This window comes from Canis lupus, chromosome X, assembly GCF_048164855.1.
Source record: "Canis lupus baileyi chromosome X, mCanLup2.hap1, whole genome shotgun sequence".
Lineage (NCBI taxonomy): Eukaryota > Metazoa > Chordata > Mammalia > Carnivora > Canidae > Canis > Canis lupus.
The window spans coordinates 35,837,755-35,847,501 of NC_132876.1; the positions used below are offsets into that span (position 1 = coordinate 35,837,755).

The window sequence follows — 9,747 nt, forward strand, 5'->3', positions numbered from 1 at the left end:
TTTGGCCAAAATTTTGCTTCTTCCTTACAGAAAGGGAATTGGGTCTTGAAGATGTAGGAGACAAATCAAGTATAAAGACTTTCATTCTTTTATTTTTGTAGGGTAAAGGATTCTAAGCTCTAGAGATTAAATGGAATTTGTCTGTCCCTGGTCAGATTGCTGCAAATCAGGTCATCTCGATCCAAGTCTCAACCATGGGAATCATAGCATAAATGTATTTTGTCTGAGACAAGTGCAAAACAAAAGAAAAGATGATTTTAAAAAGGCATCCAAATTTATCACTTCAGTCTTATGTGGCATGTCTGCATATTTTGATCTCAGATAGGAGTCTGGGGAGGCCCTTGCCTGGCATTTGTTGACTGTATTTGACAATACAAAGTGGGGCATGATGTACAGCCCAGTGATTGTTTCTGTTACAGACCATGCAAGGAAAAGCGCTAGAACATTTAAATCAGGCAATAAACTATTCACTAATATGTTAGAGAGGTCAAAGCAAGCTTCTTCAAAGCAATGTACTTGAAAAATAAAGACCTCAAAGTTCCTAAATAACTTTAGGAATGACAAAACAAGCCCCTATGTTATCTACAACTTGTCAGTAACAAATATTAACATGGTCACTTAGAGTTCCAAAAATATTGAAAGAGAAGATCAGTTTATCTTCTTATCATTCTTTGGATAAATGCTCAAGGGTCTGTTTTGTTACCACATCAGGGTACTCAATATTCAAAATAACCATGAAAGTACTGTAGAAAAGGGGCTCATACACAGAATGCCATCAGGATGGGGGTATGAATCTTCCTTTGACCTCCTTAAACATAAGGAATATAAAGACTTCATATAAATGAAAAAAAATTAAAAACTGGAATATTTTTTTTTCTTTTAAGAAAGGAAGGGGAATGGGGAAGGGGAGAGAGGAAGAGAGAGAACTCTCAAGCAGGCTCCATGCCCAATGTGGAGCCCCATGTGGGGCTCAATCTCATGATCCTGAGATCCTGGCCCGAATTGAAATAAAAAGTTAGACACTTGGGGATCCCTGGATGGCTCAGCAGTTTAGCGCCTGCCTTCGGCCCAGGTTGTGATCCTGGAGTCCTGGGATCGAGTCCCACATCGGGCTCCCTGCCTGTGTCTGCCTCTCTCTGTGTGTGTGTCTCTCATGAACAAATAAATAAAATCTTAAAAAAAAAAAAGTTAGACACTTAATTGACTGAACTGCTCAGGTGCCCCTAAAAGCTGGAATCCTTATGTCTTAGTTCAGGCTTCCATAACAAAACACCATAGACTTGGTTAAACAACAGGAATTTATTTCTCACAGTTCTGGAAGTCCAACATCAAGGTACTGACAAGATAGGTTTTGTTTTGAGTCTACTTCTCTTGGTAGGCCAATGGTCACTTTCTCACTCTGCACTCACAGGATTTCTTTGTGTTAGAGTGGGTGTGGGAAGGTAGAGCAAGTCCTCTGGTGTCTCCTCTAATAATGCACTTATCCCATCAGACCAGGCCCCTACCCTTGTGACCTCATCGAACCTTAATTATCTCCCAAGGGCCCCTTCTCCAAATACCATTACAGTGGAGGTTAGGGCTTCATTATATATAAATTTTGAGAGGCCACAAACATTTGGTCTGTTATACTTTACAAACATAGGACTGGCTTTTAAAAACATTTGTAGTTTGTTTGTATTTATTTATTTATTTATTTATTTATTTATTTATTTATTTATTTATAAAGATTTTATTCTTATGTACCCTCTATACCCAATGTGGGTCTCTAACTCACAACCTCAAGATCAAAGTTGCATGCTCCACTGAGTTGGCCAGGCGCCTGATCATTTGCAGTTTTTAATCAAACACTTTTAATTGTGGAAAAAAAGACATAACCTGAAATTTATTATCTAATCATTTTAAGTGCATAGCTAATAGTATTAAGTGTGCTCATATTGTTATCCAATCATGACTGGCTTTTAAAACCAGTGCTCATGAAACTATTTATTTTCCCCTGGTACTAGGTGTGTAAATCAGATGCAGTGTCATAGGGGATGTAGTAGAGCCGTAGTTCTGTCTTCATTGTTTGCTCAGTTAAGCTTTCTATTAATTCAGTGTATTAGTTAGAATTCCCCAGAGAAACAGAACCAAGAGGAGATATCTATCTGTCTCTATCTTTCTGTCTGTCTATTCAACTAGTGGGAGAGATTAGCTCACATGATTATGGAGGCTGAGAAGTCCCATGATCTGCCTCTGCACACTGGACATTCAGGAAAGCCATTGGCATAGGTCAGTCCAAGACTGAAGGCTTGAGAACCAGGGCTGCTAACAGTTTAATTCCTAGTCTGAGGGTAGAAGACCCATACCTTAGTTCATGCAGTCAGGCAGAGAAGGGGTAAACTCTCCTTTCCTCTGCTTTTTGTTCTATTCAGGCCTTCAACAGATTGAATGATTGGGGAGGGCAATCTATTTTACTCAGTCTACCAATTCAAATGCTAATCTCATCCAGAAATACCCTCACAGACACACCCAGAAACAACGTTTAACCAGATATGTGGGCACCCCATGATCCTATCAGGTTGACATATAAAATTAATAATCACATTTGGTTATTAGAGATAAAGAAAGTAAGACATTTGTCCCTTGGTGGTTGATAGCTGGCATTGTATCTCATTGGTCAGTGTCCATGCTGTACAAGTTGTTAAATATTTTGAGTATCACTACTGATTATACATATTCTGTATTAAGTAAAATGTTTTTTTTTCACTGAAGCAGAAAAGTTAACCAAATTTTATAGAAGTAGAAGGGTTTAAAAATAATTAACTAGAACTGATAAATGAATTCAGTAAGATCATAGAATATAAAATCAATATACAGAAATCCATTGCATTTCTATACACTAATAATGAAGCAGCAGAGAGAAAAATTAAGAAAACAATCCCATTTAAAATGGTACCAAAAATCAATAAAATACCTTGGAATAAATTTAACCAAGGAGGTGGAAGACTTGTACTTTGAAAACTATAAAACCCTGATGAAAGAAATTGAAGATGACACAAACAAATGGAAAGATATTACCATGCTCATGGATTGGAAGAACAAATATTGTTAAAATGTCCATATTACTCAAATCAATCTAAAGATTTAGGCAATCCTTATCAAAATGCCAACAGCATTTTTCACAGAACTAGAACAAATTATCCTAAAATTTTCATGAAACCCCAGAAGACCCCAAACAGCCAAAGCAATCTTGAAAAAGAAGAAAAAATGGGAGATTCTCACAATCCCAGATTTCAAGATGTACTACAAAGCTGTAGTAATCAAAACAGGTGTGCTACTGGCACAGAAATAGACACACATATCAATAGAACAGAATAGAAAGCCCAGGAATAAACCTCCTATTATATAGTCAATTAATCTGCCACAAAGGTGGCAAGAATATGCAATGGGAAAAAGGCTCTTCAATAAATGGTGCTGGGAAAACTGGACAACCACATGCAAAAGAATGAAACTGGACCAAAATGGATTAAAGACATAAATGTGGGACCTGAAACCATAAAAATCTTAGAAGAGAGCCCAGGCAGTAATCTCTCTGACATTGGCCATTGCAACATATTTCTAGATAGATCTCCCAAGGCAAGGGAAACAAAAGCAAAAATAAACACCAGGACTACCTCAAAATAGATTTCTGTACAGCAAGGAAACAATCAGCAAAACTAAAAGGTAACCTACCGAATGGGAGAAGATATTTGCAAATGACATATCTGGTAAAGGGTTAGTATCCAAAATGTATAAAGAACTTCTAGGGCAGCCCCGGTGGCTCAGCGGTTTAGCGCCGCCTTTGGCCCATGGCCTGATCCTGGAGTCCCGGGATCCAGTCCCACGTCAGGCTCCCTGCATGGGGCCTGCTTCTCCCTCTGCCTGTGTTTCTGCCTCTCTCTCTCTCTCTCTCTCATGAATAAATAAATAAAATATATTAAAAAAAAGAACCAACAAAACTGAAAAAAAGTAAAAAAAAAGAGAACTTCTAGAATTCAACACCAAACCCACAAATAATCCATTTAAAAATGCACAGAAAACATGAACAGACATTCCTGTAACAAAGACATCCAGATGGCCAACAGACACATGCAAAGATGCTCAACATCCCTCCTCATCAGGAAAATGCATATCAAAGCCACTATGAGGTGGTAGCAGCTGCTCAGTGTCTGATATGCAGCTCTTTGTCCACACCTAGGAGCTACACACCCTCAAGGTGACTGGCCAGGAGATGGTGGCCCAAATGAAGGCTCATGTAGCCTCCCTGGAGGGCATCGCTCCAGAAGATCAAGTAGTGCTCCTGGCAGGCATACCCCTAGAGGATGAGGCTACCCTGGGTCAGTGTGGAGTGGAGGCTCCACATGGGAAAGTCCGAGGGCAGGCTCCCAAGGTGGCCAAACAGGAGAAACAGAAAAAGAAGACAGGCCGAGCCAAGCGGTGGATTCAGTACCACCGGCACTTTGTCACTGTTGTGCCCACCTTTGGCAAGAAAGACCTCAATACCAACTCTTAAATCCATTATAAGCCTGGCTTTCCTCAGTAAAGCCACTTAGTCCAGTCAAAAAAACCAAACCAAACCACACACACACACACACACACACACACACACACAATGAGGTACCCTCACAGTTGTCATAATGGCTAAAATAAAAAACACGATAAACAACATGTGTTGGCAAGGATGTGGGGAAAAAAGAACACTTGTGCACTGTTGATGGGAATGCAAACTGGTATAGCCTCTATGGGAAACAGTATGCAGATTCCTCAGAAAATTAAGAATTACCCCATGATCCAGTAATTCCACTAGTGGGTATTTACCCAACGAATACAAAACACTAATTCAGAAATACATACGCACCCCTATATCTACTGCAGCATTATTTATAATAGTTAAGATATGGAAGCAGCCCAAGTGTCTGTCCATTGATAGGTGAATGGATAATGAAGATGTGGTATATATATGCAATAGAATATTCCTCAGCCACAAGAAAGAGTGAAATCTTGCCATTTGCAACATGAATGGAAAGAGAGTATAATAATAAGTGAAATAAATCAGAGAAAGACAAATATCCTATGATTTCCCTTATAAGTGGAATTTAAGAAAGAATGAACAGAGAGAGAAAAAAAAAGACAAAGACAAAGACCAAAACCAGACTCAACTACACAGAACAAAAACTGGTGGTTACCAGACGGGAGGCAGGGGGATGGGTGAAACAGGTGAAAGGGATTAAGAGTAAACTTACCATAATGAGCACTGAGTCATGTATAGAATTGTTGAATCACAACGTTGTATACTTGAAACCTATGTAACGTTGTATGTTAACTATACTGAATTTAAAGTAAAAAAAATAATAAATAAATAAAAACAATTAGCTATGGTTCTCATTAACACTTCAATATTCTTTTCTGATTTTGATGTAACTCCAATTTAAAAGAACTTACTAACCTTCAATATTGAATGTTAGAGTTTGAGCAAAATTTAAAAATTTTTTCTACGGAGAGGAAATTCACATAAAATTAGCCATTTGAGAATGAACAATTAAGTGGTTTACAATACTGTATACCCATTGGTGCTATCCATCTCCAAAACTTTTCCATCAGCCCAAAGGAAATCCCATCCCCATTAAATGGTCACTCCCAAATTCCCATCCCCCCCACACCGCAACTATTAATCTGGTTTCTGTTTGTACAGATTTGCCTATTCTAGACATTTCATAGAAGTGGAATCCTACAACATGTGATCTTTTTGTGTCTGGTTCTTTCACTAAACACTGTTATCAAGTTCATCCATGTTGTAGCAGGTATCTATCGGTATTTTATTACTTTTGTGTGGCCGAATCATATTCCACGGCATGTGTACACCATACTTTGTTTATTCATTCATCTATTGATGAATATTTGTGCTGTTTCTACCGTTTTGGCTGTTGAGTTAGACTTCTAACAGCTCCATCAAGCAGCAAAACCCCTATCTCTCTCCCTTCCACATGATGAGCTTAGCTCCCCTAGAACAAGGATTATGACTGTTTTAAGTATTTTGTGACACTTGGCTCTGTTCCCCAGAACTGTTTAGTCTTTTTTTATCTGCAAGCCGAAGGACAAATCTGTCTCATTCCCCCAAGCCTCCGCAACAGAAAAATTAATCCGTCCCCACAGCATAAACTGCTCCATCCCTTCCTCTGCCTCCCTACTGACCAGTCCTTCCCTGAAAAGGGCACCTTTCAAACCTCCATTTTTGCTTTTCTGATATTTTCCATCTGTAATTTGCCATGCATGCATTTGGTCCTGTGCAAGCAATCTGGCACGTGCAAGAGTATTTTTTTTCTGATCTAGACTCTCTCCTAAAAATAGTTTGATATTATATAACTCAGCTACTCCTTAGCATCATTTTAACAACACATTTGTACAGAATTAATATGAACCACATTTCAGCTATCCCCTCCTCCTGCCCCCATCCCTACTCAAATCATGGCTGACCAGCCTTACATCCAGCTTTTGGCCTCGTGTCAAAAGAGTACATTTTAGTTAAGTAAACAAGTTCCTGCAGATGTTATTTTTCTGACATAACAGGATGCCTCAATCCAGGTAAGCTGCTCATTTCTTCTTAAGAAGCATCATGAAGATTGAGTATATGATAAGAGATATAGGTTAGTAGGATCAGATTGCCCCAGGGTGCCCCTCAAATCACACCGTGTCAGCAGTTGGCTTCTCTGGACCTCAGACGGCCTATTCAGGTAGCCAGCATAAGAGCCATATCCTTGACAATTCTATTCAAGGCAAACTTATTTCTGTATATTCTTCAGCCCTGTATTGCGCTAAAGAAATATTGTCATTAGGTGGGCCCTCAACTCTATGGTTAACTAATATTCGACAAAGCAGGAAAGACTATCCACTGGAAAAAGGACAGGCTCTTCAATAAATGGTGCTGGGAAAATTGGACAGCCACATGCAAAAGAATGACACTAGACCATTCTCTTACACCATACACAGATAAACTCAAAATGGATGAAGGATCTGAATGTGAGACAAGCATCCATCAAAATCGTAGAGGAGAACACAGGCAGCACCCTTTTTGAACTTAGCCACAGCAACTTCTTGCAAGACACATCCATGAAGGCAAGGGAAACAAAAGCAAAAATGAATTATTGGGACTTAAGATAAAAAACTTCTGCACAGAAAAAGAAACAGTCAACAAAACTAAAAGACAACCTACAGAATGGGAGAAGATATTTGCAAATGACCTATCAGATAAAGGGCTAGTATCCAAGACCTTATAAAGAACTTATTAAACTCAACAGCAAAGAAACAAACAATCCAATCATGGAATGGGCACAAGACATGGACAGAAATTTCACAGAGGAAGACATAGACATGGCCAACAAGCACATGAGAAAATGCTCTGCCTCATTTGCCCTCAGGGAAATACAAATGAAAACCACAATGAGATACCACCTCACACCAGTGAGAATGGGGAAAATTAACAAGCCAGGAAGCAACAAATGTTGGAGAGGATGTGGAGAAAGGGGAACCCTCCTGCACTGTTAGTGGGAATGTGAACTGGTGCAGCCACTCTGAAAAACTGTGTGGAGGTTCCTCAAAGAGTTAAAAATAGACCTGCCCTACGACCCAGCAATTGCACTGCTGGGGATTTACCCCAAAGATACAGATGCAGTGAAAAACTGAGACACCTGCACCCCAATGTTTCTAGCAGCAATGTCCACAATAGCCAAACTGTGGAAGGAGCCTCGGTGTCCATCAACAGATGAATGGATACAGAAGATGTGGTTTATGTATACAATGGAATATTCCTCAGCCATTTGAAATGACAAATACCCACTATTTACTTCAACGTGGATGGAACTGGAGGGTATTATGCTGAGTGAAGTAAGTCAATCGGAGGACAATCATTAAATGCTTTCACTCATATGGGGAATATAAAAAATAGTGAAAGAGATTACAGGAGAAAGGAGAGAAAATGAGTGGGAAAAATCAGAGAGGGTGACAAAACATGAGAGACTCTTAACTCTGGGAAATGAACAAGGGGTAGTGGAAGGGGAGGTGGGCGGGGAGATGGGGTGACTGGGTGACAGGCACTGAGGGGGGCACTTGATGGGATGAACACTGGGTGTTATACTATATGTTGGCAAATCGAACTCCAATAAAAAATATACATATTAAAAATATATTGTCATTAAGATTTTAAAACCAGAGGAGACAGTGTGAATATCTCCTTACACAGTAATGGTTTACCTAATAGATGGTCTAAACACATGCCTGCAAACCTGGAGCACAAAATTTTGGGAGTGGTGCTGGGAGAATTTAGTCTTTGTTATTTAATACAAAACATCAAGATGGTCATTGAGGGGAAAAATAGAATGTCTCAGAGTGCCGTATACTAAATTGATAGTACATTGTTACTTTATTTTTAGAGTTATCATATGCAAAGGGTTGCAGAAGGGGAGGTGGGCGGGGGGGTTGGAGTAACTGGGTGTCGGGGACCGAGGGGGGCACTTGATGGGATGAGCACTGGGTATTATACTATATGTTGGCAAATTGAACTTCAATGAAAACAAAAAACAAAACAAAAAATAAAGTTATCATACAGTAAAACTGACACTTTGGTGTACTACATGTTTTAGCAATGAAATTTCCAATCAGATATTTAGACTCATTTACTTATTTTCTTTTCCTCTTTGATGTGAGGTTGTACCTGAGGGAATGAATGGACTTGTAGTCTACTGTATATAAGTTTCCTATGTTAGATTCATGGGGAAAAAACCTATAGTACAAGAGAGGGGACAGTAGGAGCAAATGTATTAAAGCAGAAAAACACAGGGAATGGTAAATAAAGGGGAGTAGACCAATTTGATCAGAGTAGAATATGGGATGCCCAAAGAGAGTAATGTAAGATAATTCAGGAAACATTTGTTCACTTGGGTACACAGTAGAGCTAATAATGGTGTCACTATCAATACTTGGCTGAGCTATTGAGCTTTACAGATAGAGATAAAATCTTTGCTCCACAGGCCCCGATAGCAGCCAGAACCTCCCAAGTTTCTCTCCAAGGTGCTTCAGAGGAAGTGCTTGGATTTGTTCAGGACATCACAGGTTTTCCATAAACAAATAAGGCTGTCCTAGTAATTGAGTGGCACAAGCTGCTTCAGATACAAGTGTGTGTAATTGAATAGTACTAAGGGCAGATTGTGGTAAATTGGGGCTTGAGTCTGTTGAAATAAACCAACAACCACCGTGGGTCTAATTTTCCAAGTGATCATGTCTGGTATTTCTGGGATTCTTCTGAACAAAAGACGTTTGAATCTCTCTCCAGCTTTGCCAAAATAAGGGTGTTTGGATGTTCTGATGCCAGTAATAGACATTCTCTCAACCCTATGTCTTGCTACTAAATGGCTGCATGTAGGGTGAAGTGAAAATGTGAAGTAAATAGTGAAATGGCAAAGATCATTTAGGGAATTAAGTTTTCTAGAAGTTTTAAAAAATTTTATTTTGGGTACCTGGGTGTCTCAGTTGATTAAGTGACCGACTCTTGATCTCAGCTCAGGTCTTGATCTTAGGGCCATGAGTTCAAGCCTAACATTAGGCTCCACGCCTACTTAAAAAGAAAATGATTTTTGTATGTGTAATTGTTTTTGATATTTTAAGTCTCACATAGTCTGGAAGCAAAATTTCTATAAAATCTGATTGCATTTGCATATCTGTTTTAATTCATTTATG

General features: G+C 39.1%; 1 pseudogene; it reads left to right on the top strand.

The window, feature by feature from the left end:
* Nucleotides 1-4,192: 4,192 nt before the first annotated feature.
* Nucleotides 4,193-4,531, top strand: LOC140628162 (ubiquitin-like protein FUBI pseudogene; annotated as a pseudogene).
* The last annotated feature ends 5,216 nt before the right edge of the window (nt 4,532-9,747 follow it).